Here is a 7,706-nt window from a genome sequence, read left to right on the forward strand (position 1 = left end):
ACAAAAACCAGGATGAAATGAAGTAAACAACAGGTGTCGGTGACATTCCAATCATGGCCATGGCCGAGGTGTCCATTAGTGGATATATTTCCGACTCGAGGCAGGCTCACACCCGGGGGAGCATCGATAATAAACAAAAGAACGAAAAAGACAATAAGAAGGAGTACCTTCTTCACGCAAATATCCGAGTTAGCAAGTTCTGGAGACAGTGACTTTTGCTCCGCTGACACATGGAGGGGATATCCCTTGTCGGTGAAGCTTGAGGGCTGATCGGTGGTGAGACATTACCCACTGGGGTTATAACCAGGTTAGAAAGGTTCCCTTGCAGAAACTCCTCAGCATCCTCCCCACTGGTGAAAGAGAGATTGTCTCCTTGGTAGTCAAATGAAGAGTAGCGGGGTATGCCAACGTGGATCTTATTCTCCTCTTGAATAAAGAGGTACACACAGGTTGGAAAAGCCAGGAACCGCCGGGTGAATGTGGAAGATAATACTCACAGAATAAAGAAAGTGTTGCCTTCGAGTGAGCAGTAGTCTTTCCTATCAACTACTCGCGCATGGCGACCCGGAAGTCCACATTTACAATTTAGATGATATGTGACCAACAAGCCAGCATTTGTTATGATACATAAGCGGCATACAGACAAGTGATAGTATATAGACAACAAACAGACAATAGTGACATTGCCTGAACAAAAGACAAATGCGACAATTGGTCCTCCAAAACCACAGCCAATTCAATCTGTGGACAATTGGGCCGTTGTGAGAATGTGTGGCAGCAGAATGGACAATCCTTACAACATAAGAGAAAGAAATAGGCAGTACCAAGGTATACAGCACAAGACGTCTAGTTTTCCTAATCTTAAAAAAAAACATTTGACCATATAATAATGGGCAGCTTGATCATGTGACTGCTAATAATTAGATAATTCGGGATAATTAGGCATGCAACAGAAATACAAGTTAGGGGGGATTTAGCAAGAAATTGAGGCTGCTCGCTTACCTTGGTATATTATCACCTTGTCAGAGATCATTTCTTTCATTTACTAAATTTGGTGATAGCTCATTTTGCAAAGAAAAGCCAATCACATGACAGTAATCTAAAGAAATCTCATTTACTAAGCTATGTAACACATCCCCTGACATTGCACACTACTTTGTGTGAACATTCTCCACCCGGGCCCCGATCATCCAAACTCTCTTCATTTCCTGAGTCTTAGGCGTCAGCTTATGACCTATTAGCACCTATTAGCACTTGGACCCCCCAGGATTTAGGTATGCAAGGGATGGTGTCTGGCATAGACTGAGAAGGCTCGCTCGGACTTTCTAGGCCATCCTTCACCATCATCAGAACCTCCGCCCAACCCCCACCTGCTTACCAACCCCTCCCCCACCAATAAATACCCAATCTTGGATTTAAATTGGCTGGCAAGCAGCCGTTTATTAATCATTAACTAAATTACCCATTCAAGTAAACACCAAACAAATATACAATAATAAATAAATACATTTTACACTTTTGATAAGCATACATTGTTAGGCCCTCAGGGCCTTGTGCTAAACAATTGTCAGAATCTTCAATAAATGGAAGAAGTCGCTTTCTTGTGTATTTACCGAGAAATTCCAACTTTATATAACTTTCAAATTATATTTCTTATATTTGTGAAACACGCAATACAATACAGATAACAGAGCATCAGTAAATATACATAATAAACAATAATAAACACATTTAACAGCAGATAAACAATGACTGAGGACTTACAGACAATTCGGGGCCAAGGCCTGATGTAAGGGCCACTTCTAACACACAGGGGAGTAAGGAAATCTAAGATGGCGGTTACCTCAGAAGACTCCCTGGTTACCTTGGTTACAGAACCCCCTAGAGACGTAAATAAACATGCCACAATAGAAACAGCCAGTAGATGGCGGCAGTAAAATACAATATTTATAAATGACCATATATGGGCAGAACATACATTACCATAACACTCCATTATTATTATTATTATTATTATTAAACCGGGAATATATATATCCAACATATTACATTACATATAGCCCAATTAACCAACAACCTAACTCCTCTTTTAATGCCTTCCAAGACCCCAACCGCTAAAACAAAGCAAACTTTCAATTTATAACTATACCAGACTTTTTACTTCTAAAAGAGGGCCTCTCACTGGAAAATAGAAGAAAATACCATAAGCTCTGTATATATTGTTCAAGGCTTCAATGCTGAATTATCCCGCATATGACATAAAGGGAAGTGCATACATTATACATATTCTCAGTCAATAAGTCAACTTTTTCAGTTGGGTTTAGCGGCTTTGCTAAGATTCAATGGCCATGAAAATTGGCCTTTTTTTTGGATGGGATGGATGTGGGAAGAGCCCCTGTCTTTTCTACCAAAACTTTTTTTTTTTTGAAAACCACATGCTTTTGTAAACAAAATTTATTTAGAGCATATTCGTGTAGGTTCCCTGACCACCTTTTTACACTGTCTTCTCCCCTTCCATCTTAACTACCTGGAATATGTATGTCACGTGTTCCAGGGGACAGCAGCCTGAACCTTCTCCACATGCCGTTTAAAGCCCAAGTAAAAATATGCCATTTCATGATTCCTTCATTCTTTTTGAAGCTATAAAAATAAATATATAATGATAATGGTTACAGAAATATATATGGCATAACATATTATATCATCATTATCCAATTATTATACAACTTACATTTACAAGAAGCATTCCATCTCATTGGGTATGTGATCCCCTGAACAATACTGGCATTGGAGACCAGGAGGCAGGAATAAGGCTGGCTCCGCTCGGCACCAGTTCTGAGCTATGTATGATATTTAACCTCCCGAGCGGTAACCTTGAGTGTGACTCGGGGTAGAAAACATATGCTGAAAGCGGTAGCTCGAGTCACACTTGGGGTAGATAAGCAGTGATAAGTAATAGTAACTAAAGCTTTACCTGATCCACCAGCGTCCTCCTTCATCCTTCGCGTCTTCTTGCTTTCTCTGGATGGCGTTCTCTGCATCCGATAAGTCACCTGGGATTTCACGGTGACGTCCTTGCGTGCAGACATTCTGTTTCTGACGTAAGGGGAACATCGAATCTATTTGTATTGCATCCGATACAAAATAACTTTATTGAATGCAATACAGTGGATTTATACGTGTAAAAGCAGTACATTCATGAACATTTATTTTACGGTATAATATAATAGTATGAGTATAATATTTATTTAGGAAAATAAATAAAAAAAAAACATTTAAATATTTTTACTTCTTTAATTTATTATTCTTTCATGATTTTGTGTTTCAAACTTTATTATACTCATACTATTATATTATACTGTGAAATAAATTTTCATGAAAAACAATGTACTGCTTTTAGACATATAAAACCGGACAGAAATGAAACGCTCAGGCGGTCAATATGTTGCCTTTGTACAAAAGCACTGCTTTTAGGTTTTGTTTTTAGGAATCAGGAACAACCATCATTCCTTCCTTTGTACTCCAAATTGAGTTTGTTCAGCAGCCCAGGAACGTTGTTGCAGTACACCAATGCATCGTCTTGAGAAAAATATGGATCAAAATCTTCCTCTCGGTTCCTGTACCATGAGAATGAAGTACCTGGTGCCAACATCCCAGCAATTCTAACTCCTTAGGAAGATCTAAATCTTTGAGGCGATCATTTAGTTCGGTCTGTGTGAACAGTTGACGCTTGAGCTCCGAACTCTTCCTCAGAATCTCTGTTTTTCTGATTAATGTCATCAGGAATGCAGACATCCTCTGAAGAATTTAGTAGGGTTGGCACAGAGATATCAGGAACAGGATGCAAAGCAATGAAAGATTTGGGTACAAACTTTCTTTTTTGTTTTACACTTCATTAATACAAGAGCAAGAATAGCAGTCATTGATGTCATTGCAATGGCTTCATCCAGACCACAGGCACCCCAAAATTAAAGTTTTTCTTTCCTCTTGGGACCACCATCAAAGCTCTTCCATACAGCAAACTTTATGCAACTTCCTGATCACCAAGTTTGACTTCAAAATTTACAAAATAAACTTTCTTAATAAGACAGTGATGTCCCCTCGCTGTTTTTTCACAAGTCCCCACCAAAAACAAAAACTTTCTGGTGACGTGCAACAAACTTTGAAATGCCATTTTCACAAGAGCACAGAAATGTAACTCTTGTTCCTTTATCTTGAAGTCTTTGCATATATTTACACCTCCTTTGTTTTATTTGTTGCTCTCTAATGACTCCTGATGGTTGAAAGTCAGTCATTGTAGTTAAAAAAGTTCAGAATGAGCTGGGTCAACACAGTACAGACTGTTATGGAATAACAAAGAGCCAAGTTTAATATGGCGATTCGTAAGAAAACCTTGCGTGATGGGAAAATGGATGTAATTTTCTGATTCCGTACCCCAAAAAACAACGGATCAGTGAAATTGTTGAAAAACAATGTTTCCATCACAGGCCTGTGTAATGACTTTGACTTTGAGTGTTTCTTTGTACAAGAGGATGTCATGGAGTGGAATCAGAGGATAGTATTGAAAAATTAGGTATTTGTCTATGTTATATCCCTGCTGCATTCTGCCAGTCCCAACCATGATCCAAATCTATGGAGAGTTTAGGTAAAATTTGTTTGCGTACAGCTGCATGGTATCTGGTTATTTGTGAAGCAATTGGCCGCTCCCAGGTGCTCAGTAGCCTTTTGCTGTGAGCTCAGGAGCTGCCAGTGTTGTTTCATAATAATATAATAAATATTTTTAATAATAATATTAATAATAGTTTTTTTTATAGCGCCTACATATTACGTAGCGCTGTACATTAAATAAGGGTGCAAATGACAGACAGATACACAAAGTGACACAGGAGGAGAAGAGGACCCTGCCCCGAAGAGCTTATACAGTGAGTATGAAAGAGCCCTTGTCTGCAGGAGATCTGGAGCATTGAGATGTAACAAAAAGTCAAAATAGGATGAAAATTAGTATTTTACCATTACACAGTGAACATGAACTACAAATTTTGAGATGCAGTCACAAATCTCTCCCATTGTGTGATACTTTCCCCACATCCTAGATTGTAAGCTCTTCGGGGCAGGGTCCTCTCCTCCTCCTGTGTCTGTATTAATCTGTCATTTGCAACCCCTATTTAATGTACAGCGCTGTGTAATATGTTGGCACTATTATTAATAATAATAATAATAATAATAATGATAAAATACGACCCCAGGCAGTTCCCAACTCCATAGGTATGATATAGATTAGATAAAAGCCACCAGGTGGCACTATTGTCTTACAATATTTGCAGGAAAACTTTCGGTCCTTAGCTGCACATTCATGGAAAGTAACAAATTTACCAAGGAGAGTATTTATAAAGCAATGAATGTGATATTTATCAAACTTTTGATGCTGGAAAAATTGTCCAAGTGCATGTGTTTTTTATTACAGTGATTGGTTCATCTACATCACTGAAAGTGTCAGTGATTTGTCCCTAGTATTTAAAATGTAGCACCGTAACTTATCTGCATGGCAGTAGCCCGGGGCCCATAGAATGTCCAAGGGGCATGGGTACATTTTCCTAAAAAAAAAAAGTAGCTGGGTGGGTCACCTGCTTGTCCCCTTACAAGGGTGGAAGTGCTTGTGTTTTGGTGGGGATACCCCAGCAAAAGCAGTGAAAATGGGGTACATTGCAAACTTAATGTCAATGAAAAGTGCTGCTACCTAATCCTACCATTAGGAAACTGGCCCTGAGAAATGGCAGTGCTTGCAGACTGGAAATGGCTGCAAAGAGAAAACTTAAACCAGGAGAGTGAGGGGCAATAAAATGTTGCACAGTCAAAGGTATTAAGAAGAAATGGAGAAAAGAGAAAAGTGAGTAGAAGGATGACATTATCAGTCTGTTGCTGCTCTATCACTGTTCAATCACTAGGCTGAGGTTGGAGAGAGGGCAGCATTGTATTTCTTGAAGCTGAACACCAAAGATGCAAATTTTTCCACTTTCCATTAATAAGGTGTTTGACCAAACTTTATTCCATATTCCTTTTTTCTGTGACTGGTCAATCGATGACCATTTTTCCTGACCAGTCGCAGCTTGTTGCTGTCATCCTGGTCCTGCATCCTACTGGGACTCCATCAAGGGCCAAGAGGTGGAAGATGGTGCCAAATGATGGAGAAGCAAATCACATCATCATTTCACTAAATCCGCCATTCACCCTTCAGGTGTCATTCAGCTGTCTGTATGGTGTCGAGGAGCTGTGGAAATTCACTAAGATCTAGAAGCTTTTTGAACTGCATTCTTTTCTGTTCTTGTGAAAATATTCAGCCTGAAAAGGAAATTATGTCTCATATCAGTGTTTTTCCAGGAAAAGAATTAGTGACTCAAATTTCATCCTTACCTTTACCTGATATCTCATAGAACCTCTGAGTATCTCCAAATAAATACAGGTAACATTGTATGCAGCAATCATGATGATGGAAAAATACAAGAAAAAGTCACAACCTGATATTTCTTTGGACTGCCATTTTCTATGATTGCGCACATATTCCCTGTGGTTTTATTTTGATAATCTTACACAATATAACAACCTTCATTCCCCCCAAGTTCCTGTATTGATGATGGGAGAGTCGGAGTTGTGTAAAGACTTCTCCAGCTCTTCCCAAAGATTCTCCATGGGATTCAGGTCTGGTGGTGGCTAGGGTGAGCATATGGCATCGTCACAAAACTTTCCTTGAACAAACGATGAGTTCACAAAATTTCAGCAAACCGATTTCAGATTCATTCATGCAGCCCTGGGAATCCTCGTGTTAGTGTGCGATCCCGGGCACCAGCCGTGGCTGCATTAATTGATTAGCATTGCAAACTGGACTTTTTTTTTGTTTTCTAGAATTATTTTTTTTTTATGGAAAATTCGATCTTGATCAGCGAATTACAATTTTGGTAAGCAAGAATGGCTGAATTTGCCACGAGATCGAGTTTAAAAAATCTTGCTCATTCATCCCTAGTGGTGGCCAATCAATGTCTAATAATGATGTATCATGTTCTCTAAGCCATGCTTTCACAATCGGAATCCTGGCATTGTCATCTTGGAGTATACCTGTCTCACCAGGAAAGAAAAATCCATGGATAGAAAAACCTGGTCATTCTGTATATTCAGGAGGTCAGCTGACATCATTTATTGGGCAAATAACACTGCCTAACCCTGACCTGACCCACCCAGATCATAACACTGCCTAACCCTGACCTGACCCACCCAGATCATAACACTGCCCCCACAGACACCCCATATCATAACACTGCCCCCACAAGCACCCCAGATCATAACACTGCCCCCACAGACACCCCATTAAAAACAAAAAGGAGTCAGATGATCAGGTCGTTTCTAGTATAATTACAAATGTGCCACATCCCACCATTCTTCTTAGATTTACAAACAACAAACGGGTGTAAGGGATTTACCTAGTCTCCTATCAGACAGTGCCAGGTGGCTTAAGGTCATTGGTCATCCTGGCAATTTAAGGAGAGCCTGTCCTGTACACCATTGCCCGATATAGCCTCTGTTACCACAGTGTGCTTGGGTGTGTCTTTGTGTAGTTTAAACTTTATCTGCTTCTCATCTTCTTAGTGACCCGGTCTGAAACTAACTCTTAACCCTTGCTGTGCTGTACCATTTTGAATAAACCTGATTCAAGG

Source organism: Pyxicephalus adspersus, chromosome Z (assembly GCF_032062135.1).
Source record: "Pyxicephalus adspersus chromosome Z, UCB_Pads_2.0, whole genome shotgun sequence".
Lineage (NCBI taxonomy): Eukaryota > Metazoa > Chordata > Amphibia > Anura > Pyxicephalidae > Pyxicephalus > Pyxicephalus adspersus.